Source organism: Coffea arabica, chromosome 11e (genome assembly GCF_036785885.1).
Source record: "Coffea arabica cultivar ET-39 chromosome 11e, Coffea Arabica ET-39 HiFi, whole genome shotgun sequence".
Taxonomy (NCBI): Eukaryota; Viridiplantae; Streptophyta; class Magnoliopsida; order Gentianales; family Rubiaceae; genus Coffea; species Coffea arabica.
Genome location: NC_092331.1, coordinates 32639082 through 32666653, shown reverse-complemented (window position 1 = coordinate 32666653; position 27572 = coordinate 32639082). Strand labels below are relative to the sequence as shown.

The 27572-nt window shown below is 39.6% G+C and overlaps 22 non-coding genes across 22 annotated transcripts; all 22 read right to left on the bottom strand.

Moving 5' to 3' along the window:
- Window positions 1-932: 932 nt before the first annotated feature.
- Window positions 933-1051, bottom strand: LOC140022277 (5S ribosomal RNA). Its single transcript, XR_011826259.1, has one exon. It is a non-coding gene; the product is annotated as a 5S ribosomal RNA (ribosomal RNA).
- A 1122-nt stretch (window positions 1052-2173) lies between these two features.
- Window positions 2174-2292, bottom strand: LOC140022266 (5S ribosomal RNA). Its single transcript, XR_011826248.1, has one exon. It is a non-coding gene; the product is annotated as a 5S ribosomal RNA (ribosomal RNA).
- Window positions 2293-3414: 1122 nt separating this feature from the next.
- LOC140022255 (5S ribosomal RNA) lies at window positions 3415-3533 on the bottom strand. Its single transcript, XR_011826237.1, has one exon. It is a non-coding gene; the product is annotated as a 5S ribosomal RNA (ribosomal RNA).
- A 1122-nt stretch (window positions 3534-4655) lies between these two features.
- Window positions 4656-4774, bottom strand: LOC140031475 (5S ribosomal RNA). Its single transcript, XR_011835397.1, has one exon. It is a non-coding gene; the product is annotated as a 5S ribosomal RNA (ribosomal RNA).
- A 1122-nt stretch (window positions 4775-5896) lies between these two features.
- Window positions 5897-6015, bottom strand: LOC140031473 (5S ribosomal RNA). Its single transcript, XR_011835395.1, has one exon. It is a non-coding gene; the product is annotated as a 5S ribosomal RNA (ribosomal RNA).
- Window positions 6016-7137: 1122 nt separating this feature from the next.
- LOC140030454 (5S ribosomal RNA) lies at window positions 7138-7256 on the bottom strand. Its single transcript, XR_011834369.1, has one exon. It is a non-coding gene; the product is annotated as a 5S ribosomal RNA (ribosomal RNA).
- Window positions 7257-8378: 1122 nt separating this feature from the next.
- Window positions 8379-8497, bottom strand: LOC140022244 (5S ribosomal RNA). The gene has a single exon (XR_011826226.1). It is a non-coding gene; the product is annotated as a 5S ribosomal RNA (ribosomal RNA).
- Window positions 8498-9619: 1122 nt separating this feature from the next.
- On the bottom strand, window positions 9620-9738 carry LOC140031472 (5S ribosomal RNA). The gene has a single exon (XR_011835394.1). It is a non-coding gene; the product is annotated as a 5S ribosomal RNA (ribosomal RNA).
- Window positions 9739-10860: 1122 nt separating this feature from the next.
- Window positions 10861-10979, bottom strand: LOC140030342 (5S ribosomal RNA). The gene has a single exon (XR_011834257.1). It is a non-coding gene; the product is annotated as a 5S ribosomal RNA (ribosomal RNA).
- Window positions 10980-12101: 1122 nt separating this feature from the next.
- Window positions 12102-12220, bottom strand: LOC140031471 (5S ribosomal RNA). The gene has a single exon (XR_011835393.1). It is a non-coding gene; the product is annotated as a 5S ribosomal RNA (ribosomal RNA).
- Window positions 12221-13342: 1122 nt separating this feature from the next.
- Window positions 13343-13461, bottom strand: LOC140030230 (5S ribosomal RNA). The gene has a single exon (XR_011834145.1). It is a non-coding gene; the product is annotated as a 5S ribosomal RNA (ribosomal RNA).
- A 1122-nt stretch (window positions 13462-14583) lies between these two features.
- Window positions 14584-14702, bottom strand: LOC140030121 (5S ribosomal RNA). Its single transcript, XR_011834035.1, has one exon. It is a non-coding gene; the product is annotated as a 5S ribosomal RNA (ribosomal RNA).
- Window positions 14703-15824: 1122 nt separating this feature from the next.
- On the bottom strand, window positions 15825-15943 carry LOC140022233 (5S ribosomal RNA). The gene has a single exon (XR_011826215.1). It is a non-coding gene; the product is annotated as a 5S ribosomal RNA (ribosomal RNA).
- Window positions 15944-17065: 1122 nt separating this feature from the next.
- LOC140030012 (5S ribosomal RNA) lies at window positions 17066-17184 on the bottom strand. The gene has a single exon (XR_011833926.1). It is a non-coding gene; the product is annotated as a 5S ribosomal RNA (ribosomal RNA).
- A 1122-nt stretch (window positions 17185-18306) lies between these two features.
- On the bottom strand, window positions 18307-18425 carry LOC140030195 (5S ribosomal RNA). The gene has a single exon (XR_011834109.1). It is a non-coding gene; the product is annotated as a 5S ribosomal RNA (ribosomal RNA).
- A 1122-nt stretch (window positions 18426-19547) lies between these two features.
- LOC140029904 (5S ribosomal RNA) lies at window positions 19548-19666 on the bottom strand. The gene has a single exon (XR_011833819.1). It is a non-coding gene; the product is annotated as a 5S ribosomal RNA (ribosomal RNA).
- Window positions 19667-20788: 1122 nt separating this feature from the next.
- LOC140022222 (5S ribosomal RNA) lies at window positions 20789-20907 on the bottom strand. Its single transcript, XR_011826204.1, has one exon. It is a non-coding gene; the product is annotated as a 5S ribosomal RNA (ribosomal RNA).
- A 1122-nt stretch (window positions 20908-22029) lies between these two features.
- Window positions 22030-22148, bottom strand: LOC140029793 (5S ribosomal RNA). The gene has a single exon (XR_011833707.1). It is a non-coding gene; the product is annotated as a 5S ribosomal RNA (ribosomal RNA).
- A 1122-nt stretch (window positions 22149-23270) lies between these two features.
- On the bottom strand, window positions 23271-23389 carry LOC140030194 (5S ribosomal RNA). The gene has a single exon (XR_011834108.1). It is a non-coding gene; the product is annotated as a 5S ribosomal RNA (ribosomal RNA).
- Window positions 23390-24511: 1122 nt separating this feature from the next.
- LOC140029679 (5S ribosomal RNA) lies at window positions 24512-24630 on the bottom strand. The gene has a single exon (XR_011833591.1). It is a non-coding gene; the product is annotated as a 5S ribosomal RNA (ribosomal RNA).
- A 1122-nt stretch (window positions 24631-25752) lies between these two features.
- On the bottom strand, window positions 25753-25871 carry LOC140022211 (5S ribosomal RNA). The gene has a single exon (XR_011826193.1). It is a non-coding gene; the product is annotated as a 5S ribosomal RNA (ribosomal RNA).
- A 1122-nt stretch (window positions 25872-26993) lies between these two features.
- On the bottom strand, window positions 26994-27112 carry LOC140022200 (5S ribosomal RNA). Its single transcript, XR_011826182.1, has one exon. It is a non-coding gene; the product is annotated as a 5S ribosomal RNA (ribosomal RNA).
- Window positions 27113-27572: the final 460 nt, after the last annotated feature.

The window sequence follows — 27572 nt, the reverse complement described above, 5'->3', positions numbered from 1 at the left end:
CTCTAAATTATCATGAAATCAATCCTTCACGCTTGCAGTTAGGGGTGGCAATTCGGGTCCAAATCAGGTTGGCGGGTCGGGTTCGGGTCAACAGACCCGCCAGAAAATCTGTTGACCCGAACCCCGACCCGCCAACCCGTGACGGGTCAGGTATGCTGACCCGAACCCGAAAATTTCAGGTTTACGGGGCGGCGGGTCGACCCGAAATGACCCGAAACTTAATTTTAATTTATTAATTTATCACTGTAATTTCTAATAAAATCAATTTCTCACAAAACTAATTACATAATCAAGTAATAAAAATTTAAATAAATGATTCCAAATCAAATCTAAAATAAATTAAACACCGTAAAAGTGTTTTATCCCAAGCAAAATATAAAATAAATTAAAACAATACAAAAGTGAAAAATAATATAATATATTATTTGTCCAAGTATAATAATTTCAACTTCACACAAATTAAATAAATTCGTTTAGGATTAAGTAATTAATGCCTTTGAAAAAAAGAATAACTTAGTTTAGTTAGATAAAATTATTTTTATGTTTATTAAATTATTTTTAATTCGTAAACGGGTCATATCAGGTCACCACGGGTTGACCCGAAATCGACCGGTTTTCTTTTCGGGTTCATCGGGTCCAACCCGATTCTGACCCGAATTCCCGAAACCTCAACCCAAACCCATTAATTTCGTGTTAGGTTCGTGTCGTGTCGAAAATTGCCACCCCTAGTTGCGGTGATACATTTGCGCCGACAAATTTGAGCGACGATCCGGGCTTTGATCGAGCCGTACCGTTCCTGATTTGTCTCGCGCCTTCAGATCCTCCTTCACGCTTCGACAAGAAGCAAAATATTAAGCAATCGTTCCGACGGAGCTAAATTACTACAGGATAAAGAACGAATAGGAAATTTGGATTTCGAAACAAAAAAGAGAGGGGTGCAACACGAGGACTTCCCAGGGGGTCACCCATCCTAGTACTACTCTCGCCCAAGCACGCTTAACTTCGGAGTTCTGATGGGATCCGGTGCATTAGTGCTGGTATGATCGCACCCGCCATGTTCCTTTCGCGTTATTCTTTTAAACTACCCCGTCCTGCGAAGCAGTGTGGCTTTTCTAGACCGAAATTCATTTTAAGCGTCAATTCAAGCATTTTCCTCTTATCCTTTTATTTATTTACTTTATATTTTTTTTTGTTATTGATTTGCACCCTGTTTTTTTCCCTCATCCCGCAACTCTAAATTATCATGAAATCAATCCTTCACGCTTGCAGTTAGGGGTGGCAATTCGGGTCCAAATCAGGTTGGCGGGTCGGGTTCGGGTCAACAGACCCGCCAGAAAATCTGTTGACCCGAACCCCGACCCGCCAACCCGTGACGGGTCAGGTATGCTGACCCGAACCCGAAAATTTCAGGTTTACGGGGCGGCGGGTCGACCCGAAATGACCCGAAACTTAATTTTAATTTATTAATTTATCACTGTAATTTCTAATAAAATCAATTTCTCACAAAACTAATTACATAATCAAGTAATAAAAATTTAAATAAATGATTCCAAATCAAATCTAAAATAAATTAAACACCGTAAAAGTGTTTTATCCCAAGCAAAATATAAAATAAATTAAAACAATACAAAAGTGAAAAATAATATAATATATTATTTGTCCAAGTATAATAATTTCAACTTCACACAAATTAAATAAATTCGTTTAGGATTAAGTAATTAATGCCTTTGAAAAAAAGAATAACTTAGTTTAGTTAGATAAAATTATTTTTATGTTTATTAAATTATTTTTAATTCGTAAACGGGTCATATCGGGTCATATCAGGTCACCACGGGTTGACCCGAAATCGACCGGTTTTCTTTTCGGGTTCATCGGGTCCAACCCGATTCTGACCCGAATTCCCGAAACCTCAACCCAAACCCATTAATTTCGTGTTAGGTTCGTGTCGTGTCGAAAATTGCCACCCCTAGTTGCGGTGATACATTTGCGCCGACAAATTTGAGCGACGATCCGGGCTTTGATCGAGCCGTACCGTTCCTGATTTGTCTCGCGCCTTCAGATCCTCCTTCACGCTTCGACAAGAAGCAAAATATTAAGCAATCGTTCCGACGGAGCTAAATTACTACAGGATAAAGAACGAATAGGAAATTTGGATTTCGAAACAAAAAAAAGAGGGGTGCAACACGAGGACTTCCCAGGGGGTCACCCATCCTAGTACTACTCTCGCCCAAGCACGCTTAACTTCGGAGTTCTGATGGGATCCGGTGCATTAGTGCTGGTATGATCGCACCCGCCATGTTCCTTTCGCGTTATTCTTTTAAACTACCCCGTCCTGCGAAGCAGTGTGGCTTTTCTAGACCGAAATTCATTTTAAGCGTCAATTCAAGCATTTTCCTCTTATCCTTTTATTTATTTACTTTATATTTTTTTTTGTTAATGATTTGCACCCTGTTTTTTTCCCTCATCCCGCAACTCTAAATTATCATGAAATCAATCCTTCACGCTTGCAGTTAGGGGTGGCAATTCGGGTCCAAATCAGGTTGGCGGGTCGGGTTCGGGTCAACAGACCCGCCAGAAAATCTGTTGACCCGAACCCCGACCCGCCAACCCGTGACGGGTCAGGTATGCTGACCCGAACCCGAAAATTTCAGGTTTACGGGGCGGCGGGTCGACCCGAAATGACCCGAAACTTAATTTTAATTTATTAATTTATCATTGTAATTTCTAATAAAATCAATTTCTCACAAAACTAATTACATAATCAAGTAATAAAAATTTAAATAAATGATTCCAAATCAAATCTAAAATAAATTAAACACCGTAAAAGTGTTTTATCCCAAGCAAAATATAAAATAAATTAAAACAATACAAAAGTGAAAAATAATATAATATATTATTTGTCCAAGTATAATAATTTCAACTTCACACAAATTAAATAAATTCGTTTAGGATTAAGTAATTAATGCCTTTGAAAAAAAGAATAACTTAGTTTAGTTAGATAAAATTATTTTTATGTTTATTAAATTATTTTTAATTCGTAAACGGGTCATATCGGGTCATATCAGGTCACCACGGGTTGACCCGAAATCGACCGGTTTTCTTTTCGGGTTCATCGGGTCCAACCCGATTCTGACCCGAATTCCCGAAACCTCAACCCAAACCCATTAATTTCGTGTTAGGTTCGTGTCGTGTCGAAAATTGCCACCCCTAGTTGCGGTGATACATTTGCGCCGACAAATTTGAGCGACGATCCGGGCTTTGATCGAGCCGTACCGTTCCTGATTTGTCTCGCGCCTTCAGATCCTCCTTCACGCTTCGACAAGAAGCAAAATATTAAGCAATCGTTCCGACGGAGCTAAATTACTACAGGATAAAGAACGAATAGGAAATTTGGATTTCGAAACAAAAAAGAGAGGGGTGCAACACGAGGACTTCCCAGGGGGTCACCCATCCTAGTACTACTCTCGCCCAAGCACGCTTAACTTCGGAGTTCTGATGGGATCCGGTGCATTAGTGCTGGTATGATCGCACCCGCCATGTTCCTTTCGCGTTATTCTTTTAAACTACCCCGTCCTGCGAAGCAGTGTGGCTTTTCTAGACCGAAATTCATTTTAAGCGTCAATTCAAGCATTTTCCTCTTATCCTTTTATTTATTTACTTTATATTTTTTTTTGTTATTGATTTGCACCCTGTTTTTTTCCCTCATCCCGCAACTCTAAATTATCATGAAATCAATCCTTCACGCTTGCAGTTAGGGGTGGCAATTCGGGTCCAAATCAGGTTGGCGGGTCGGGTTCGGGTCAACAGACCCGCCAGAAAATCTGTTGACCCGAACCCCGACCCGCCAACCCGTGACGGGTCAGGTATGCTGACCCGAACCCGAAAATTTCAGGTTTACGGGGCGGTGGGTCGACCCGAAATGACCCGAAACTTAATTTTAATTTATTAATTTATCACTGTAATTTCTAATAAAATCAATTTCTCACAAAACTAATTACATAATCAAGTAATAAAAATTTAAATAAATGATTCCAAATCAAATCTAAAATAAATTAAACACCGTAAAAGTGTTTTATCCCAAGCAAAATATAAAATAAATTAAAACAATACAAAAGTGAAAAATAATATAATATATTATTTGTCCAAGTATAATAATTTCAACTTCACACAAATTAAATAAATTCGTTTAGGATTAAGTAATTAATGCCTTTGAAAAAAAGAATAACTTAGTTTAGTTAGATAAAATTATTTTTATGTTTATTAAATTATTTTTAATTCGTAAACGGGTCATATCGGGTCATATCAGGTCACCACGGGTTGACCCGAAATCGACCGGTTTTCTTTTCGGGTTCATCGGGTCCAACCCGATTCTGACCCGAATTCCCGAAACCTCAACCCAAACCCATTAATTTCGTGTTAGGTTCGTGTCGTGTCGAAAATTGCCACCCCTAGTTGCGGTGATACATTTGCGCCGACAAATTTGAGCGACGATCCGGGCTTTGATCGAGCCGTACCGTTCCTGATTTGTCTCGCGCCTTCAGATCCTCCTTCACGCTTCGACAAGAAGCAAAATATTAAGCAATCGTTCCGACGGAGCTAAATTACTACAGGATAAAGAACGAATAGGAAATTTGGATTTCGAAACAAAAAAGAGAGGGGTGCAACACGAGGACTTCCCAGGGGGTCACCCATCCTAGTACTACTCTCGCCCAAGCACGCTTAACTTCGTAGTTCTGATGGGATCCGGTGCATTAGTGCTGGTATGATCGCACCCGCCATGTTCCTTTCGCGTTATTCTTTTAAACTACCCCGTCCTGCGAAGCAGTGTGGCTTTTCTAGACCGAAATTCATTTTAAGCGTCAATTCAAGCATTTTCCTCTTATCCTTTTATTTATTTACTTTATATATTTTTTTGTTATTGATTTGCACCCTGTTTTTTTCCCTCATCCCGCAACTCTAAATTATCATGAAATCAATCCTTCACGCTTGCAGTTAGGGGTGGCAATTCGGGTCCAAATCAGGTTGGCGGGTCGGGTTCGGGTCAACAGACCCGCCAGAAAATCTGTTGACCCGAACCCCGACCCGCCAACCCGTGACGGGTCAGGTATGCTGACCCGAACCCGAAAATTTCAGGTTTACGGGGCGGCGGGTCGACCCGAAATGACCCGAAACTTAATTTTAATTTATTAATTTATCACTGTAATTTCTAATAAAATCAATTTCTCACAAAACTAATTACATAATCAAGTAATAAAAATTTAAATAAATGATTCCAAATCAAATCTAAAATAAATTAAACACCGTAAAAGTGTTTTATCCCAAGCAAAATATAAAATAAATTAAAACAATACAAAAGTGAAAAATAATATAATATATTATTTGTCCAAGTATAATAATTTCAACTTCACACAAATTAAATAAATTCGTTTAGGATTAAGTAATTAATGCCTTTGAAAAAAAGAATAACTTAGTTTAGTTAGATAAAATTATTTTTATGTTTATTAAATTATTTTTAATTCGTAAACGGGTCATATCGGGTCATATCAGGTCACCACGGGTTGACCCGAAATCGACCGGTTTTCTTTTCGGGTTCATCGGGTCCAACCCGATTCTGACCCGAATTCCCGAAACCTCAACCCAAACCCATTAATTTCGTGTTAGGTTCGTGTCGTGTCGAAAATTGCCACCCCTAGTTGCGGTGATACATTTGCGCCGACAAATTTGAGCGACGATCCGGGCTTTGATCGAGCCGTACCGTTCCTGATTTGTCTCGCGCCTTCAGATCCTCCTTCACGCTTCGACAAGAAGCAAAATATTAAGCAATCGTTCCGACGGAGCTAAATTACTACAGGATAAAGAACGAATAGGAAATTTGGATTTCGAAACAAAAAAGAGAGGGGTGCAACACGAGGACTTCCCAGGGGGTCACCCATCCTAGTACTACTCTCGCCCAAGCACGCTTAACTTCGTAGTTCTGATGGGATCCGGTGCATTAGTGCTGGTATGATCGCACCCGCCATGTTCCTTTCGCGTTATTCTTTTAAACTACCCCGTCCTGCGAAGCAGTGTGGCTTTTCTAGACCGAAATTCATTTTAAGCGTCAATTCAAGCATTTTCCTCTTATCCTTTTATTTATTTACTTTATATATTTTTTTGTTATTGATTTGCACCCTGTTTTTTTCCCTCATCCCGCAACTCTAAATTATCATGAAATCAATCCTTCACGCTTGCAGTTAGGGGTGGCAATTCGGGTCCAAATCAGGTTGGCGGGTCGGGTTCGGGTCAACAGACCCGCCAGAAAATCTGTTGACCCGAACCCCGACCCGCCAACCCGTGACGGGTCAGGTATGCTGACCCGAACCCGAAAATTTCAGGTTTACGGGGCGGCGGGTCGACCCGAAATGACCCGAAACTTAATTTTAATTTATTAATTTATCACTTTAATTTCTAATAAAATCAATTTCTCACAAAACTAATTACATAATCAAGTAATAAAAATTTAAATAAATGATTCCAAATCAAATCTAAAATAAATTAAACACCGTAAAAGTGTTTTATCCCAAGCAAAATATAAAATAAATTAAAACAATACAAAAGTGAAAAATAATATAATATATTATTTGTCCAAGTATAATAATTTCAACTTCACACAAATTAAATAAATTCGTTTAGGATTAAGTAATTAATGCCTTTGAAAAAAAGAATAACTTAGTTTAGTTAGATAAAATTATTTTTATGTTTATTAAATTATTTTTAATTCGTAAACGGGTCATATCGGGTCATATCAGGTCACCACGGGTTGACCCGAAATCGACCGGTTTTCTTTTCGGGTTCATCGGGTCCAACCCGATTCTGACCCGAATTCCCGAAACCTCAACCCAAACCCATTAATTTCGTGTTAGGTTCGTGTCGTGTCGAAAATTGCCACCCCTAGTTGCGGTGATACATTTGCGCCGACAAATTTGAGCGACGATCCGGGCTTTGATCGAGCCGTACCGTTCCTGATTTGTCTCGCGCCTTCAGATCCTCCTTCACGCTTCGACAAGAAGCAAAATATTAAGCAATCGTTCCGACGGAGCTAAATTACTACAGGATAAAGAACGAATAGGAAATTTGGATTTCGAAACAAAAAAGAGAGGGGTGCAACACGAGGACTTCCCAGGGGGTCACCCATCCTAGTACTACTCTCGCCCAAGCACGCTTAACTTCGGAGTTCTGATGGGATCCGGTGCATTAGTGCTGGTATGGTCGCACCCGCCATGTTCCTTTCGCTTTATTCTTTTAAACTATCCCGTCCTGCGAAGCAGTGTGGCTTTTCTAGACCGAAATTCATTTTAAGCGTCAATTCAAGCATTTTCCTCTTATCCTTTTATTTATTTACTTTATATATTTTTTTGTTATTGATTTGCACCCTGTTTTTTTCCCTCATCCCGCAACTCTAAATTATCATGAAATCAATCCGTCACGCTTGCAGTTAGGGGTGGCAATTCGGGTCCAAATCAGGTTGGCGGGTCGGGTTCGGGTCAACAGACCCGCCAGAAAATCTGTTGACCCGAACCCCGACCCGCCAACCCGTGACGGGTCAGGTATGCTGACCCGAACCCGAAAATTTCAGGTTTACGGGGCGGCGGGTCGACCCGAAATGACCCGAAACTTAATTTTAATTTATTAATTTATCACTGTAATTTCTAATAAAATCAATTTCTCACAAAACTAATTACATAATCAAGTAATAAAAATTTAAATAAATGATTCCAAATCAAATCTAAAATAAATTAAACACCGTAAAAGTGTTTTATCCCAAGCAAAATATAAAATAAATTAAAACAATACAAAAGTGAAAAATAATATAATATATTATTTGTCCAAGTATAATAATTTCAACTTCACACAAATTAAATAAATTCGTTTAGGATTAAGTAATTAATGCCTTTGAAAAAAAGAATAACTTAGTTTAGTTAGATAAAATTATTTTTATGTTTATTAAATTATTTTTAATTCGTAAACGGGTCGTATCGGGTCATATCAGGTCACCACGGGTTGACCCGAAATCGACCGGTTTTCTTTTCGGGTTCATCGGGTCCAACCCGATTCTGACCCGAATTCCCGAAACCTCAACCCAAACCCATTAATTTCGTGTTAGGTTCGTGTCGTGTCGAAAATTGCCACCCCTAGTTGCGGTGATACATTTGCGCCGACAAATTTGAGCGACGATCCGGGCTTTGATCGAGCCGTACCGTTCCTGATTTGTCTCGCGCCTTCAGATCCTCCTTCACGCTTCGACAAGAAGCAAAATATTAAGCAATCGTTCCGACGGAGCTAAATTACTACAGGATAAAGAACGAATAGGAAATTTGGATTTCGAAACAAAAAAGAGAGGGGTGCAACACGAGGACTTCCCAGGGGGTCACCCATCCTAGTACTACTCTCGCCCAAGCACGCTTAACTTCGGAGTTCTGATGGGATCCGGTGCATTAGTGCTGGTATGATCGCACCCGCCATGTTCCTTTCGCGTTATTCTTTTAAACTACCCCGTCCTGCGAAGCAGTGTGGCTTTTCTAGACCGAAATTCATTTTAAGCGTCAATTCAAGCATTTTCCTCTTATCCTTTTATTTATTTACTTTATATATTTTTTTGTTATTGATTTGCACCCTGTTTTTTTCCCTCATCCCGCAACTCTAAATTATCATGAAATCAATCCTTCACGCTTGCAGTTAGGGGTGGCAATTCGGGTCCAAATCAGGTTGGCGGGTCGGGTTCGGGTCAACAGACCCGCCAGAAAATCTGTTGACCCGAACCCCGACCCGCCAACCCGTGACGGGTCAGGTATGCTGACCCGAACCCGAAAATTTCAGGTTTACGGGGCGGCGGGTCGACCCGAAATGACCCGAAACTTAATTTTAATTTATTAATTTATCACTGTAATTTCTAATAAAATCAATTTCTCACAAAACTAATTACATAATCAAGTAATAAAAATTTAAATAAATGATTCCAAATCAAATCTAAAATAAATTAAACACCGTAAAAGTGTTTTATCCCAAGCAAAATATAAAATAAATTAAAACAATACAAAAGTGAAAAATAATATAATATATTATTTGTCCAAGTATAATAATTTCAACTTCACACAAATTAAATAAATTCGTTTAGGATTAAGTAATTAATGCCTTTGAAAAAAAGAATAACTTAGTTTAGTTAGATAAAATTATTTTTATGTTTATTAAATTATTTTTAATTCGTAAACGGGTCGTATCGGGTCATATCAGGTCACCACGGGTTGACCCGAAATCGACCGGTTTTCTTTTCGGGTTCATCGGGTCCAACCCGATTCTGACCCGAATTCCCGAAACCTCAACCCAAACCCATTAATTTCGTGTTAGGTTCGTGTCGTGTCGAAAATTGCCACCCCTAGTTGCGGTGATACATTTGCGCCGACAAATTTGAGCGACGATCCGGGCTTTGATCGAGCCGTACCGTTCCTGATTTGTCTCGCGCCTTCAGATCCTCCTTCACGCTTCGACAAGAAGCAAAATATTAAGCAATCGTTCCGACGGAGCTAAATTACTACAGGATAAAGAACGAATAGGAAATTTGGATTTCGAAACAAAAAAGAGAGGGGTGCAACACGAGGACTTCCCAGGGGGTCACCCATCCTAGTACTACTCTCGCCCAAGCACGCTTAACTTCGTAGTTCTGATGGGATCCGGTGCATTAGTGCTGGTATGATCGCACCCGCCATGTTCCTTTCGCGTTATTCTTTTAAACTACCCCGTCCTGCGAAGCAGTGTGGCTTTTCTAGACCGAAATTCATTTTAAGCGTCAATTCAAGCATTTTCCTCTTATCCTTTTATTTATTTACTTTATATATTTTTTTGTTATTGATTTGCACCCTGTTTTTTTCCCTCATCCCGCAACTCTAAATTATCATGAAATCAATCCTTCACGCTTGCAGTTAGGGGTGGCAATTCGGGTCCAAATCAGGTTGGCGGGTCGGGTTCGGGTCAACAGACCCGCCAGAAAATCTGTTGACCCGAACCCCGACCCGCCAACCCGTGACGGGTCAGGTATGCTGACCCGAACCCGAAAATTTCAGGTTTACGGGGCGGCGGGTCGACCCGAAATGACCCGAAACTTAATTTTAATTTATTAATTTATCACTTTAATTTCTAATAAAATCAATTTCTCACAAAACTAATTACATAATCAAGTAATAAAAATTTAAATAAATGATTCCAAATCAAATCTAAAATAAATTAAACACCGTAAAAGTGTTTTATCCCAAGCAAAATATAAAATAAATTAAAACAATACAAAAGTGAAAAATAATATAATATATTATTTGTCCAAGTATAATAATTTCAACTTCACACAAATTAAATAAATTCGTTTAGGATTAAGTAATTAATGCCTTTGAAAAAAAGAATAACTTAGTTTAGTTAGATAAAATTATTTTTATGTTTATTAAATTATTTTTAATTCGTAAACGGGTCGTATCGGGTCATATCAGGTCACCACGGGTTGACCCGAAATCGACCGGTTTTCTTTTCGGGTTCATCGGGTCCAACCCGATTCTGACCCGAATTCCCGAAACCTCAACCCAAACCCATTAATTTCGTGTTAGGTTCGTGTCGTGTCGAAAATTGCCACCCCTAGTTGCGGTGATACATTTGCGCCGACAAATTTGAGCGACGATCCGGGCTTTGATCGAGCCGTACCGTTCCTGATTTGTCTCGCGCCTTCAGATCCTCCTTCACGCTTCGACAAGAAGCAAAATATTAAGCAATCGTTCCGACGGAGCTAAATTACTACAGGATAAAGAACGAATAGGAAATTTGGATTTCGAAACAAAAAAGAGAGGGGTGCAACACGAGGACTTCCCAGGGGGTCACCCATCCTAGTACTACTCTCGCCCAAGCACGCTTAACTTCGGAGTTCTGATGGGATCCGGTGCATTAGTGCTGGTATGGTCGCACCCGCCATGTTCCTTTCGCTTTATTCTTTTAAACTACCCCGTCCTGCGAAGCAGTGTGGCTTTTCTAGACCGAAATTCATTTTAAGCGTCAATTCAAGCATTTTCCTCTTATCCTTTTATTTATTTACTTTATATATTTTTTTGTTATTGATTTGCACCCTGTTTTTTTCCCTCATCCCGCAACTCTAAATTATCATGAAATCAATCCTTCACGCTTGCAGTTAGGGGTGGCAATTCGGGTCCAAATCAGGTTGGCGGGTCGGGTTCGGGTCAACAGACCCGCCAGAAAATCTGTTGACCCGAACCCCGACCCGCCAACCCGTGACGGGTCAGGTATGCTGACCCGAACCCGAAAATTTCAGGTTTACGGGGCGGCGGGTCGACCCGAAATGACCCGAAACTTAATTTTAATTTATTAATTTATCACTGTAATTTCTAATAAAATCAATTTCTCACAAAACTAATTACATAATCAAGTAATAAAAATTTAAATAAATGATTCCAAATCAAATCTAAAATAAATTAAACACCGTAAAAGTGTTTTATCCCAAGCAAAATATAAAATAAATTAAAACAATACAAAAGTGAAAAATAATATAATATATTATTTGTCCAAGTATAATAATTTCAACTTCACACAAATTAAATAAATTCGTTTAGGATTAAGTAATTAATGCCTTTGAAAAAAAGAATAACTTAGTTTAGTTAGATAAAATTATTTTTATGTTTATTAAATTATTTTTAATTCGTAAACGGGTCGTATCGGGTCATATCAGGTCACCACGGGTTGACCCGAAATCGACCGGTTTTCTTTTCGGGTTCATCGGGTCCAACCCGATTCTGACCCGAATTCCCGAAACCTCAACCCAAACCCATTAATTTCGTGTTAGGTTCGTGTCGTGTCGAAAATTGCCACCCCTAGTTGCGGTGATACATTTGCGCCGACAAATTTGAGCGACGATCCGGGCTTTGATCGAGCCGTACCGTTCCTGATTTGTCTCGCGCCTTCAGATCCTCCTTCACGCTTCGACAAGAAGCAAAATATTAAGCAATCGTTCCGACGGAGCTAAATTACTACAGGATAAAGAACGAATAGGAAATTTGGATTTCGAAACAAAAAAGAGAGGGGTGCAACACGAGGACTTCCCAGGGGGTCACCCATCCTAGTACTACTCTCGCCCAAGCACGCTTAACTTCGTAGTTCTGATGGGATCCGGTGCATTAGTGCTGGTATGATCGCACCCGCCATGTTCCTTTCGCGTTATTCTTTTAAACTACCCCGTCCTGCGAAGCAGTGTGGCTTTTCTAGACCGAAATTCATTTTAAGCGTCAATTCAAGCATTTTCCTCTTATCCTTTTATTTATTTACTTTATATATTTTTTTGTTATTGATTTGCACCCTGTTTTTTTCCCTCATCCCGCAACTCTAAATTATCATGAAATCAATCCTTCACGCTTGCAGTTAGGGGTGGCAATTCGGGTCCAAATCAGGTTGGCGGGTCGGGTTCGGGTCAACAGACCCGCCAGAAAATCTGTTGACCCGAACCCCGACCCGCCAACCCGTGACGGGTCAGGTATGCTGACCCGAACCCGAAAATTTCAGGTTTACGGGGCGGCGGGTCGACCCGAAATGACCCGAAACTTAATTTTAATTTATTAATTTATCACTTTAATTTCTAATAAAATCAATTTCTCACAAAACTAATTACATAATCAAGTAATAAAAATTTAAATAAATGATTCCAAATCAAATCTAAAATAAATTAAACACCGTAAAAGTGTTTTATCCCAAGCAAAATATAAAATAAATTAAAACAATACAAAAGTGAAAAATAATATAATATATTATTTGTCCAAGTATAATAATTTCAACTTCACACAAATTAAATAAATTCGTTTAGGATTAAGTAATTAATGCCTTTGAAAAAAAGAATAACTTAGTTTAGTTAGATAAAATTATTTTTATGTTTATTAAATTATTTTTAATTCGTAAACGGGTCGTATCGGGTCATATCAGGTCACCACGGGTTGACCCGAAATCGACCGGTTTTCTTTTCGGGTTCATCGGGTCCAACCCGATTCTGACCCGAATTCCCGAAACCTCAACCCAAACCCATTAATTTCGTGTTAGGTTCGTGTCGTGTCGAAAATTGCCACCCCTAGTTGCGGTGATACATTTGCGCCGACAAATTTGAGCGACGATCCGGGCTTTGATCGAGCCGTACCGTTCCTGATTTGTCTCGCGCCTTCAGATCCTCCTTCACGCTTCGACAAGAAGCAAAATATTAAGCAATCGTTCCGACGGAGCTAAATTACTACAGGATAAAGAACGAATAGGAAATTTGGATTTCGAAACAAAAAAGAGAGGGGTGCAACACGAGGACTTCCCAGGGGGTCACCCATCCTAGTACTACTCTCGCCCAAGCACGCTTAACTTCGGAGTTCTGATGGGATCCGGTGCATTAGTGCTGGTATGGTCGCACCCGCCATGTTCCTTTCGCTTTATTCTTTTAAACTACCCCGTCCTGCGAAGCAGTGTGGCTTTTCTAGACCGAAATTCATTTTAAGCGTCAATTCAAGCATTTTCCTCTTATCCTTTTATTTATTTACTTTATATATTTTTTTGTTATTGATTTGCACCCTGTTTTTTTCCCTCATCCCGCAACTCTAAATTATCATGAAATCAATCCTTCACGCTTGCAGTTAGGGGTGGCAATTCGGGTCCAAATCAGGTTGGCGGGTCGGGTTCGGGTCAACAGACCCGCCAGAAAATCTGTTGACCCGAACCCCGACCCGCCAACCCGTGACGGGTCAGGTATGCTGACCCGAACCCGAAAATTTCAGGTTTACGGGGCGGCGGGTCGACCCGAAATGACCCGAAACTTAATTTTAATTTATTAATTTATCACTTTAATTTCTAATAAAATCAATTTCTCACAAAACTAATTACATAATCAAGTAATAAAAATTTAAATAAATGATTCCAAATCAAATCTAAAATAAATTAAACACCGTAAAAGTGTTTTATCCCAAGCAAAATATAAAATAAATTAAAACAATACAAAAGTGAAAAATAATATAATATATTATTTGTCCAAGTATAATAATTTCAACTTCACACAAATTAAATAAATTCGTTTAGGATTAAGTAATTAATGCCTTTGAAAAAAAGAATAACTTAGTTTAGTTAGATAAAATTATTTTTATGTTTATTAAATTATTTTTAATTCGTAAACGGGTCGTATCGGGTCATATCAGGTCACCACGGGTTGACCCGAAATCGACCGGTTTTCTTTTCGGGTTCATCGGGTCCAACCCGATTCTGACCCGAATTCCCGAAACCTCAACCCAAACCCATTAATTTCGTGTTAGGTTCGTGTCGTGTCGAAAATTGCCACCCCTAGTTGCGGTGATACATTTGCGCCGACAAATTTGAGCGACGATCCGGGCTTTGATCGAGCCGTACCGTTCCTGATTTGTCTCGCGCCTTCAGATCCTCCTTCACGCTTCGACAAGAAGCAAAATATTAAGCAATCGTTCCGACGGAGCTAAATTACTACAGGATAAAGAACGAATAGGAAATTTGGATTTCGAAACAAAAAAGAGAGGGGTGCAACACGAGGACTTCCCAGGGGGTCACCCATCCTAGTACTACTCTCGCCCAAGCACGCTTAACTTCGGAGTTCTGATGGGATCCGGTGCATTAGTGCTGGTATGGTCGCACCCGCCATGTTCCTTTCGCTTTATTCTTTTAAACTACCCCGTCCTGCGAAGCAGTGTGGCTTTTCTAGACCGAAATTCATTTTAAGCGTCAATTCAAGCATTTTCCTCTTATCCTTTTATTTATTTACTTTATATATTTTTTTGTTATTGATTTGCACCCTGTTTTTTTCCCTCATCCCGCAACTCTAAATTATCATGAAATCAATCCTTCACGCTTGCAGTTAGGGGTGGCAATTCGGGTCCAAATCAGGTTGGCGGGTCGGGTTCGGGTCAACAGACCCGCCAGAAAATCTGTTGACCCGAACCCCGACCCGCCAACCCGTGACGGGTCAGGTATGCTGACCCGAACCCGAAAATTTCAGGTTTACGGGGCGGCGGGTCGACCCGAAATGACCCGAAACTTAATTTTAATTTATTAATTTATCACTGTAATTTCTAATAAAATCAATTTCTCACAAAACTAATTACATAATCAAGTAATAAAAATTTAAATAAATGATTCCAAATCAAATCTAAAATAAATTAAACACCGTAAAAGTGTTTTATCCCAAGCAAAATATAAAATAAATTAAAACAATACAAAAGTGAAAAATAATATAATATATTATTTGTCCAAGTATAATAATTTCAACTTCACACAAATTAAATAAATTCGTTTAGGATTAAGTAATTAATGCCTTTGAAAAAAAGAATAACTTAGTTTAGTTAGATAAAATTATTTTTATGTTTATTAAATTATTTTTAATTCGTAAACGGGTCGTATCGGGTCATATCAGGTCACCACGGGTTGACCCGAAATCGACCGGTTTTCTTTTCGGGTTCATCGGGTCCAACCCGATTCTGACCCGAATTCCCGAAACCTCAACCCAAACCCATTAATTTCGTGTTAGGTTCGTGTCGTGTCGAAAATTGCCACCCCTAGTTGCGGTGATACATTTGCGCCGACAAATTTGAGCGACGATCCGGGCTTTGATCGAGCCGTACCGTTCCTGATTTGTCTCGCGCCTTCAGATCCTCCTTCACGCTTCGACAAGAAGCAAAATATTAAGCAATCGTTCCGACGGAGCTAAATTACTACAGGATAAAGAACGAATAGGAAATTTGGATTTCGAAACAAAAAAGAGAGGGGTGCAACACGAGGACTTCCCAGGGGGTCACCCATCCTAGTACTACTCTCGCCCAAGCACGCTTAACTTCGGAGTTCTGATGGGATCCGGTGCATTAGTGCTGGTATGATCGCACCCGCCATGTTCCTTTCGCGTTATTCTTTTAAACTACCCCGTCCTGCGAAGCAGTGTGGCTTTTCTAGACCGAAATTCATTTTAAGCGTCAATTCAAGCATTTTCCTCTTATCCTTTTATTTATTTACTTTATATATTTTTTTGTTATTGATTTGCACCCTGTTTTTTTCCCTCATCCCGCAACTCTAAATTATCATGAAATCAATCCTTCACGCTTGCAGTTAGGGGTGGCAATTCGGGTCCAAATCAGGTTGGCGGGTCGGGTTCGGGTCAACAGACCCGCCAGAAAATCTGTTGACCCGAACCCCGACCCGCCAACCCGTGACGGGTCAGGTATGCTGACCCGAACCCGAAAATTTCAGGTTTACGGGGCGGCGGGTCGACCCGAAATGACCCGAAACTTAATTTTAATTTATTAATTTATCACTTTAATTTCTAATAAAATCAATTTCTCACAAAACTAATTACATAATCAAGTAATAAAAATTTAAATAAATGATTCCAAATCAAATCTAAAATAAATTAAACACCGTAAAAGTGTTTTATCCCAAGCAAAATATAAAATAAATTAAAACAATACAAAAGTGAAAAATAATATAATATATTATTTGTCCAAGTATAATAATTTCAACTTCACACAAATTAAATAAATTCGTTTAGGATTAAGTAATTAATGCCTTTGAAAAAAAGAATAACTTAGTTTAGTTAGATAAAATTATTTTTATGTTTATTAAATTATTTTTAATTCGTAAACGGGTCGTATCGGGTCATATCAGGTCACCACGGGTTGACCCGAAATCGACCGGTTTTCTTTTCGGGTTCATCGGGTCCAACCCGATTCTGACCCGAATTCCCGAAACCTCAACCCAAACCCATTAATTTCGTGTTAGGTTCGTGTCGTGTCGAAAATTGCCACCCCTAGTTGCGGTGATACATTTGCGCCGACAAATTTGAGCGACGATCCGGGCTTTGATCGAGCCGTACCGTTCCTGATTTGTCTCGCGCCTTCAGATCCTCCTTCACGCTTCGACAAGAAGCAAAATATTAAGCAATCGTTCCGACGGAGCTAAATTACTACAGGATAAAGAACGAATAGGAAATTTGGATTTCGAAACAAAAAAGAGAGGGGTGCAACACGAGGACTTCCCAGGGGGTCACCCATCCTAGTACTACTCTCGCCCAAGCACGCTTAACTTCGGAGTTCTGATGGGATCCGGTGCATTAGTGCTGGTATGGTCGCACCCGCCATGTTCCTTTCGCTTTATTCTTTTAAACTACCCCGTCCTGCGAAGCAGTGTGGCTTTTCTAGACCGAAATTCATTTTAAGCGTCAATTCAAGCATTTTCCTCTTATCCTTTTATTTATTTACTTTATATATTTTTTTGTTATTGATTTGCACCCTGTTTTTTTCCCTCATCCCGCAACTCTAAATTATCATGAAATCAATCCTTCACGCTTGCAGTTAGGGGTGGCAATTCGGGTCCAAATCAGGTTGGCGGGTCGGGTTCGGGTCAACAGACCCGCCAGAAAATCTGTTGACCCGAACCCCGACCCGCCAACCCGTGACGGGTCAGGTATGCTGACCCGAACCCGAAAATTTCAGGTTTACGGGGCGGCGGGTCGACCCGAAATGACCCGAAACTTAATTTTAATTTATTAATTTATCACTGTAATTTCTAATAAAATCAATTTCTCACAAAACTAATTACATAATCAAGTAATAAAAATTTAAATAAATGATTCCAAATCAAATCTAAAATAAATTAAACACCGTAAAAGTGTTTTATCCCAAGCAAAATATAAAATAAATTAAAACAATACAAAAGTGAAAAATAATATAATATATTATTTGTCCAAGTATAATAATTTCAACTTCACACAAATTAAATAAATTCGTTTAGGATTAAGTAATTAATGCCTTTGAAAAAAAGAATAACTTAGTTTAGTTAGATAAAATTATTTTTATGTTTATTAAATTATTTTTAATTCGTAAACGGGTCGTATCGGGTCATATCAGGTCACCACGGGTTGACCCGAAATCGACCGGTTTTCTTTTCGGGTTCATCGGGTCCAACCCGATTCTGACCCGAATTCCCGAAACCTCAACCCAAACCCATTAATTTCGTGTTAGGTTCGTGTCGTGTCGAAAATTGCCACCCCTAGTTGCGGTGATACATTTGCGCCGACAAATTTGAGCGACGATCCGGGCTTTGATCGAGCCGTACCGTTCCTGATTTGTCTCGCGCCTTCAGATCCTCCTTCACGCTTCGACAAGAAGCAAAATATTAAGCAATCGTTCCGACGGAGCTAAATTACTACAGGATAAAGAACGAATAGGAAATTTGGATTTCGAAACAAAAAAGAGAGGGGTGCAACACGAGGACTTCCCAGGGGGTCACCCATCCTAGTACTACTCTCGCCCAAGCACGCTTAACTTCGGAGTTCTGATGGGATCCGGTGCATTAATGCTGGTATGATCGCACCCGCCATGTTCCTTTCGCTTTATTCTTTTAAACTACCCCGTCCTGCGAAGCAGTGTGGCTTTTCTAGACCGAAATTCATTTTAAGCGTCAATTCAAGCATTTTCCTCTTATCCTTTTATTTATTTACTTTATATATTTTTTTGTTATTGATTTGCACCCTGTTTTTTTCCCTCATCCCGCAACTCTAAATTATCATGAAATCAATCCTTCACGCTTGCAGTTAGGGGTGGCAATTCGGGTCCAAATCAGGTTGGCGGGTCGGGTTCGGGTCAACAGACCCGCCAGAAAATCTGTTGACCCGAACCCCGACCCGCCAACCCGTGACGGGTCAGGTATGCTGACCCGAACCCGAAAATTTCAGGTTTACGGGGCGGCGGGTCGACCCGAAATGACCCGAAACTTAATTTTAATTTATTAATTTATCACTGTAATTTCTAATAAAATCAATTTCTCACAAAACTAATTACATAATCAAGTAATAAAAATTTAAATAAATGATTCCAAATCAAATCTAAAATAAATTAAACACCGTAAAAGTGTTTTATCCCAAGCAAAATATAAAATAAATTAAAACAATACAAAAGTGAAAAATAATATAATATATTATTTGTCCAAGTATAATAATTTCAACTTCACACAAATTAAATAAATTCGTTTAGGATTAAGTAATTAATGCCTTTGAAAAAAAGAATAACTTAGTTTAGTTAGATAAAATTATTTTTATGTTTATTAAATTATTTTTAATTCGTAAACGGGTCATATCGGGTCATATCAGGTCACCACGGGTTGACCCGAAATCGACCGGTTTTCTTTTCGGGTTCATCGGGTCCAACCCGATTCTGACCCGAATTCCCGAAACCTCAACCCAAACCCATTAATTTCGTGTTAGGTTCGTGTCGTGTCGAAAATTGCCACCCCTAGTTGCGGTGATACATTTGCGCCGACAAATTTGAGCGACGATCCGGGCTTTGATCGAGCCGTACCGTTCCTGATTTGTCTCGCGCCTTCAGATCCTCCTTCACGCTTCGACAAGAAGCAAAATATTAAGCAATCGTTCCGACGGAGCTAAATTACTACAGGATAAAGAACGAATAGGAAATTTGGATTTCGAAACAAAAAAGAGAGGGGTGCAACACGAGGACTTCCCAGGGGGTCACCCATCCTAGTACTACTCTCGCCCAAGCACGCTTAACTTCGGAGTTCTGATGGGATCCGGTGCATTAGTGCTGGTATGGTCGCACCCGCCATGTTCCTTTCGCTTTATTCTTTTAAACTACCCCGTCCTGCGAAGCAGTGTGGCTTTTCTAGACCGAAATTCATTTTAAGCGTCAATTCAAGCATTTTCCTCTTATCCTTTTATTTATTTACTTTATATATTTTTTTGTTATTGATTTGCACCCTGTTTTTTTCCCTCATCCCGCAACTCTAAATTGTCATGAAATCAATCCTTCACGCTTGCAGTTAGGGGTGGCAATTCGGGTCCAAATCAGGTTGGCGGGTCGGGTTCGGGTCAACAGACCCGCCAGAAAATCTGTTGACCCGAACCCCGACCCGCCAACCCGTGACGGGTCAGGTATGCTGACCCGAACCCGAAAATTTCAGGTTTACGGGGCGGCGGGTCGACCCGAAATGACCCGAAACTTAATTTTAATTTATTAATTTATCACTGTAATTTCTAATAAAATCAATTTCTCACAAAACTAATTACATAATCAAGTAATAAAAATTTAAATAAATGATTCCAAATCAAATCTAAAATAAATTAAACACCGTAAAAGTGTTTTATCCCAAGCAAAATATAAAATAAATTAAAACAATACAAAAGTGAAAAATAATATAATATATTATTTGTCCAAGTATAATAATTTCAACTTCACACAAATTAAATAAATTCGTTTAGGATTAAGTAATTAATGCCTTTGAAAAAAAGAATAACTTAGTTTAGTTAGATAAAATTATTTTTATGTTTATTAAATTATTTTTAATTCGTAAACGGGTCGTATCGGGTCATATCAGGTCACCACGGGTTGACCCGAAATCGACCGGTTTTCTTTTCGGGTTCATCGGGTCCAACCCGATTCTGACCCGAATTCCCGAAACCTCAACCCAAACCCATTAATTTCGTGTTAGGTTCGTGTCGTGTCGAAAATTGCCACCCCTAGTTGCGGTGATACATTTGCGCCGACAAATTTGAGCGACGATCCGGGCTTTGATCGAGCCGTACCGTTCCTGATTTGTCTCGCGCCTTCAGATCCTCCTTCACGCTTCGACAAGAAGCAAAATATTAAGCAATCGTTCCGACGGAGCTAAATTACTACAGGATAAAGAACGAATAGGAAATTTGGATTTCGAAACAAAAAAGAGAGGGGTGCAACACGAGGACTTCCCAGGGGGTCACCCATCCTAGTACTACTCTCGCCCAAGCACGCTTAACTTCGGAGTTCTGATGGGATCCGGTGCATTAGTGCTGGTATGATCGCACCCGCCATGTTCCTTTCGCGTTATTCTTTTAAACTACCCCGTCCTGCGAAGCAGTGTGGCTTTTCTAGACCGAAATTCATTTTAAGCGTCAATTCAAGCATTTTCCTCTTATCCTTTTATTTATTTACTTTATATATTTTTTTGTTATTGATTTGCACCCTGTTTTTTTCCCTCATCCCGCAACTCTAAATTATCATGAAATCAATCCTTCACGCTTGCAGTCAGGGGTGGCAATTCGGGTCCAAATCAGGTTGGCGGGTCGGGTTCGGGTCAACAGACCCGCCAGAAAATCTGTTGACCCGAACCCCGACCCGCCAACCCGTGACGGGTCAGGTATGCTGACCCGAACCCGAAAATTTCAGGTTTACGGGGCGGCGGGTCGACCCGAAATGACCCGAAACTTAATTTTAATTTATTAATTTATCACTGTAATTTCTAATAAAATCAATTTCTCACAAAACTAATTACATAATCAAGTAATAAAAATTTAAATAAATGATTCCAAATCAAATCTAAAATAAATTAAACACCGTAAAAGTGTTTTATCCCAAGCAAAATATAAAATAAATTAAAACAATACAAAAGTGAAAAATAATATAATATATTATTTGTCCAAGTATAATAATTTCAACTTCACACAAATTAAATAAATTCGTTTAGGATTAAGTAATTAATGCCTTTGAAAAAAAGAATAACTTAGTTTAGTTAGATAAAATTATTTTTATGTTTATTAAATTATTTTTAATTCGTAAACGGGTCGTATCGGGTCATATCAGGTCACCACGGGTTGACCCGAAATCGACCGGTTTTCTTTTCGGGTTCATCGGGTCCAACCCGATTCTGACCCGAATTCCCGAAACCTCAACCCAAACCCATTAATTTCGTGTTAGGTTCGTGTCGTGTCGAAAATTGCCACCCCTAGTTGCGGTGATACATTTGCGCCGACAAATTTGAGCGACGATCCGGGCTTTGATCGAGCCGTACCGTTCCTGATTTGTCTCGCGCCTTCAGATCCTCCTTCACGCTTCGACAAGAAGCAAAATATTAAGCAATCGTTCCGACGGAGCTAAATTACTACAGGATAAAGAACGAATAGGAAATTTGGATTTCGAAACAAAAAAGAGAGGGGTGCAACACGAGGACTTCCCAGGGGGTCACCCATCCTAGTACTACTCTCGCCCAAGCACGCTTAACTTCGGAGTTCTGATGGGATCCGGTGCATTAGTGCTGGTATGGTCGCACCCGCCATGTTCCTTTCGCTTTATTCTTTTAAACTACCCCGTCCTGCGAAGCAGTGTGGCTTTTCTAGACCGAAATTCATTTTAAGCGTCAATTCAAGCATTTTCCTCTTATCCTTTTATTTATTTACTTTATATATTTTTTTGTTATTGATTTGCACCCTGTTTTTTTCCCTCATCCCGCAACTCTAAATTATCATGAAATCAATCCTTCACGCTTGCAGTTAGGGGTGGCAATTCGGGTCCAAATCAGGTTGGCGGGTCGGGTTCGGGTCAACAGACCCGCCAGAAAATCTGTTGACCCGAACCCCGACCCGCCAACCCGTGACGGGTCAGGTATGCTGACCCGAACCCGAAAATTTCAGGTTTACGGGGCGGCGGGTCGACCCGAAATGACCCGAAACTTAATTTTAATTTATTAATTTATCACTGTAATTTCTAATAAAATCAATTTCTCACAAAACTAATTACATAATCAAGTAATAAAAATTTAAATAAATGATTCCAAATCAAATCTAAAATAAATTAAACACCGTAAAAGTGTTTTATCCCAAGCAAAATATAAAATAAATTAAAACAATACAAAAGTGAAAAATAATATAATATATTATTTGTCCAAGTATAATAATTTCAACTTCACACAAATTAAATAAATTCGTTTAGGATTAAGTAATTAATGCCTTTGAAAAAAAGAATAACTTAGTTTAGTTAGATAAAATTATTTTTATGTTTATTAAATTATTTTTAATTCGTAAACGGGTCGTATCGGGTCATATCAGGTCACCACGGGTTGACCCGAAATCGACCGGTTTTCTTTTCGGGTTCATCGGGTCCAACCCGATTCTGACCCGAATTCCCGAAACCTCAACCCAAACCCATTAATTTCGTGTTAGGTTCGTGTCGTGTCGAAAATTGCCACCCCTAGTTGCGGTGATACATTTGCGCCGACAAATTTGAGCGACGATCCGGGCTTTGATCGAGCCGTACCGTTCCTGATTTGTCTCGCGCCTTCAGATCCTCCTTCACGCTTCGACAAGAAGCAAAATATTAAGCAATCGTTCCGACGGAGCTAAATTACTACAGGATAAAGAACGAATAGGAAATTTGGATTTCGAAACAAAAAAGAGAGGGGTGCAACACGAGGACTTCCCAGGGGGTCACCCATCCTAGTACTACTCTCGCCCAAGCACGCTTAACTTCGGAGTTCTGATGGGATCCGGTGCATTAATGCTGGTATGATCGCACCCGCCATGTTCCTTTCGCTTTATTCTTTTAAACTACCCCGTCCTGCGAAGCAGTGTGGCTTTTCTAGACCGAAATTCATTTTAAGCGTCAATTCAAGCATTTTCCTCTTATCCTTTTATTTATTTACTTTATATATTTTTTTGTTATTGATTTGCACCCTGTTTTTTTCCCTCATCCCGCAACTCTAAATTATCATGAAATCAATCCTTCACGCTTGCAGTTAGGGGTGGCAATTCGGGTCCAAATCAGGTTGGCGGGTCGGGTTCGGGTCAACAGACCCGCCAGAAAATCTGTTGACCCGAACCCCGACCCGCCAACCCGTGACGGGTCAGGTATGCTGACCCGAACCCGAAAATTTCAGGTTTACGGGGCGGCGGGTCGACCCGAAATGACCCGAAACTTAATTTTAATTTATTAATTTATCACTGTAATTTCTAATAAAATCAATTTCTCACAAAACTAATTACATAATCAAGTAATAAAAATTTAAATAAATGATTCCAAATCAAATCTAAAATAAATTAAACACCGTAAAAGTGTTTTATCCCAAGCAAAATATAAAATAAATTAAAACAATACAAAAGTGAAAAATAATATAATATATTATTTGTCCAAGTATAATAATTTCAACTTCACACAAATTAAATAAATTCGTTTAGGATTAAGTAATTAATGCCTTTGAAAAAAAGAATAACTTAGTTTAGTTAGATAAAATTATTTTTATGTTTATTAAATTATTTTTAATTCGTAAACGGGTCATATCGGGTCATATCAGGTCACCACGGGTTGACCCGAAATCGACCGGTTTTCTTTTCGGGTTCATCGGGTCCAACCCGATTCTGACCCGAATTCCCGAAACCTCAACCCAAACCCATTAATTTCGTGTTAGGTTCGTGTCGTGTCGAAAATTGCCACCCCTAGTTGCGGTGATACATTTGCGCCGACAAATTTGAGCGACGATCCGGGCTTTGATCGAGCCGTACCGTTCCTGATTTGTCTCGCGCCTTCAGATCCTCCTTCACGCTTCGACAAGAAGCAAAATATTAAGCAATCGTTCCGACGGAGCTAAATTACTACAGGATAAAGAACGAATAGGAAATTTGGATTTCGAAACAAAAAAGAGAGGGGTGCAACACGAGGACTTCCCAGGGGGTCACCCATCCTAGTACTACTCTCGCCCAAGCACGCTTAACTTCGGAGTTCTGATGGGATCCGGTGCATTAGTGCTGGTATGGTCGCACCCGCCATGTTCCTTTCGCTTTATTCTTTTAAACTACCCCGTCCTGCGAAGCAGTGTGGCTTTTCTAGACCGAAATTCATTTTAAGCGTCAATTCAAGCATTTTCCTCTTATCCTTTTATTTATTTACTTTATATATTTTTTTGTTATTGATTTGCACCCTGTTTTTTTCCCTCATCCCGCAACTCTAAATTGTCATGAAATCAATCCTTCACGCTTGCAGTTAGGGGTGGCAATTCGGGTCCAAATCAGGTTGGCGGGTCGGGTTCGGGTCAACAGACCCGCCAGAAAATCTGTTGACCCGAACCCCGACCCGCCAACCCGTGACGGGTCAGGTATGCTGACCCGAACCCGAAAATTTCAGGTTTACGGGGCGGCGGGTCGACCCGAAATGACCCGAAACTTAATTTTAATTTATTAATTTATCACTGTAATTTCTAATAAAATCAATTTCTCACAAAACTAATTACATAATCAAGTAATAAAAATTTAAATAAATGATTCCAAATCAAATCTAAAATAAATTAAACACCGTAAAAGTGTTTTATCCCAAGCAAAATATAAAATAAATTAAAACAATACAAAAGTGAAAAATAATATAATATATTATTTGTCCAAGTATAATAATTTCAACTTCACACAAATTAAATAAATTCGTTTAGGATTAAGTAATTAATGCCTTTGAAAAAAAGAATAACTTAGTTTAGTTAGATAAAATTATTTTTATGTTTATTAAATTATTTTTAATTCGTAAACGGGTCGTATCGGGTCATATCAGGTCACCACGGGTTGACCCGAAATCGACCGGTTTTCTTTTCGGGTTCATCGGGTCCAACCCGATTCTGACCCGAATTCCCGAAACCTCAACCCAAACCCATTAATTTCGTGTTAGGTTCGTGTCGTGTCGAAAATTGCCACCCCTAGTTGCGGTGATACATTTGCGCCGACAAATTTGAGCGACGATCCGGGCTTTGATCGAGCCGTACCGTTCCTGATTTGTCTCGCGCCTTCAGATCCTCCTTCACGCTTCGACAAGAAGCAAAATATTAAGCAATCGTTCCGACGGAGCTAAATTACTACAGGATAAAGAACGAATAGGAAATTTGGATTTCGAAACAAAAAAGAGAGGGGTGCAACACGAGGACTTCCCAGGGGGTCACCCATCCTAGTACTACTCTCGCCCAAGCACGCTTAACTTCGGAGTTCTGATGGGATCCGGTGCATTAGTGCTGGTATGATCGCACCCGCCATGTTCCTTTCGCGTTATTCTTTTAAACTACCCCGTCCTGCGAAGCAGTGTGGCTTTTCTAGACCGAAATTCATTTTAAGCGTCAATTCAAGCATTTTCCTCTTATCCTTTTATTTATTTACTTTATATATTTTTTTGTTATTGATTTGCACCCTGTTTTTTTCCCTCATCCCGCAACTCTAAATTATCATGAAATCAATCCTTCACGCTTGCAGTCAGGGGTGGCAATTCGGGTCCAAATCAGGTTGGCGGGTCGGGTTCGGGTCAACAGACCCGCCAGAAAATCTGTTGACCCGAACCCCGACCCGCCAACCCGTGACGGGTCAGGTATGCTGACCCGAACCCGAAAATTTCAGGTTTACGGGGCGGCGGGTCGACCCGAAATGACCCGAAACTTAATTTTAATTTATTAATTTATCACTGTAATTTCTAATAAAATCAATTTCTCACAAAACTAATTACATAATCAAGTAATAAAAATTTAAATAAATGATTCCAAATCAAATCTAAAATAAATTAAACACCGTAAAAGTGTTTTATCCCAAGCAAAATATAAAATAAATTAAAACAATACAAAAGTGAAAAATAATATAATATATTATTTGTCCAAGTATAATAATTTCAACTTCACACAAATTAAATAAATTCGTTTAGGATTAAGTAATTAATGCCTTTGAAAAAAAGAATAACTTAGTTTAGTTAGATAAAATTATTTTTATGTTTATTAAATTATTTTTAATTCGTAAACGGGTCGTATCGGGTCATATCAGGTCACCACGGGTTGACCCGAAATCGACCGGTTTTCTTTTCGGGTTCATCGGGTCCAACCCGATTCTGACCCGAATTCCCGAAACCTCAACCCAAACCCATTAATTTCGTGTTAGGTTCGTGTCGTGTCGAAAATTGCCACCCCTAGTTGCGGTGATACATTTGCGCCGACAAATTTGAGCGACGATCCGGGCTTTGATCGAGCCGTACCGTTCCTGATTTGTCTCGCGCCTTCAGATCCTCCTTCACGCTTCGACAAGAAGCAAAATATTAAGCAATCGTTCCGACGGAGCTAAATTACTACAGGATAAAGAACGAATAGGAAATTTGGATTTCGAAACAAAAAAGAGAGGGGTGCAACACGAGGACTTCCCAGGGGGTCACCCATCCTAGTACTACTCTCGCCCAAGCACGCTTAACTTCGGAGTTCTGATGGGATCCGGTGCATTAGTGCTGGTATGATCGCACCCGCCATGTTCCTTTCGCGTTATTCTTTTAAACTACCCCGTCCTGCGAAGCAGTGTGGCTTTTCTAGACCGAAATTCATTTTAAGCGTCAATACAAGCATTTTCCTCTTATCCTTTTATTTATTTACTTTATATATTTTTTTGTTATTGATTTGCACCCTATTTTTTTCCCTCATCCCGCAACTCTAAATTATCATGAAATCAATCCTTCACGCTTGCAGTTAGGGGTGGCAATTCGGGTCCAAATCAGGTTGGCGGGTCGGGTTCGGGTCAACAGACCCGCCAGAAAATCTGTTGACCCGAACCCCGACCCGCCAACCCGTGACGGGTCAGGTATGCTGACCCGAACCCGAAAATTTCAGGTTTACGGGGCGGCGGGTCGACCCGAAATGACCCGAAACTTAATTTTAATTTATTAATTTATCACTGTAATTTCTAATAAAATCAATTTCTCACAAAACTA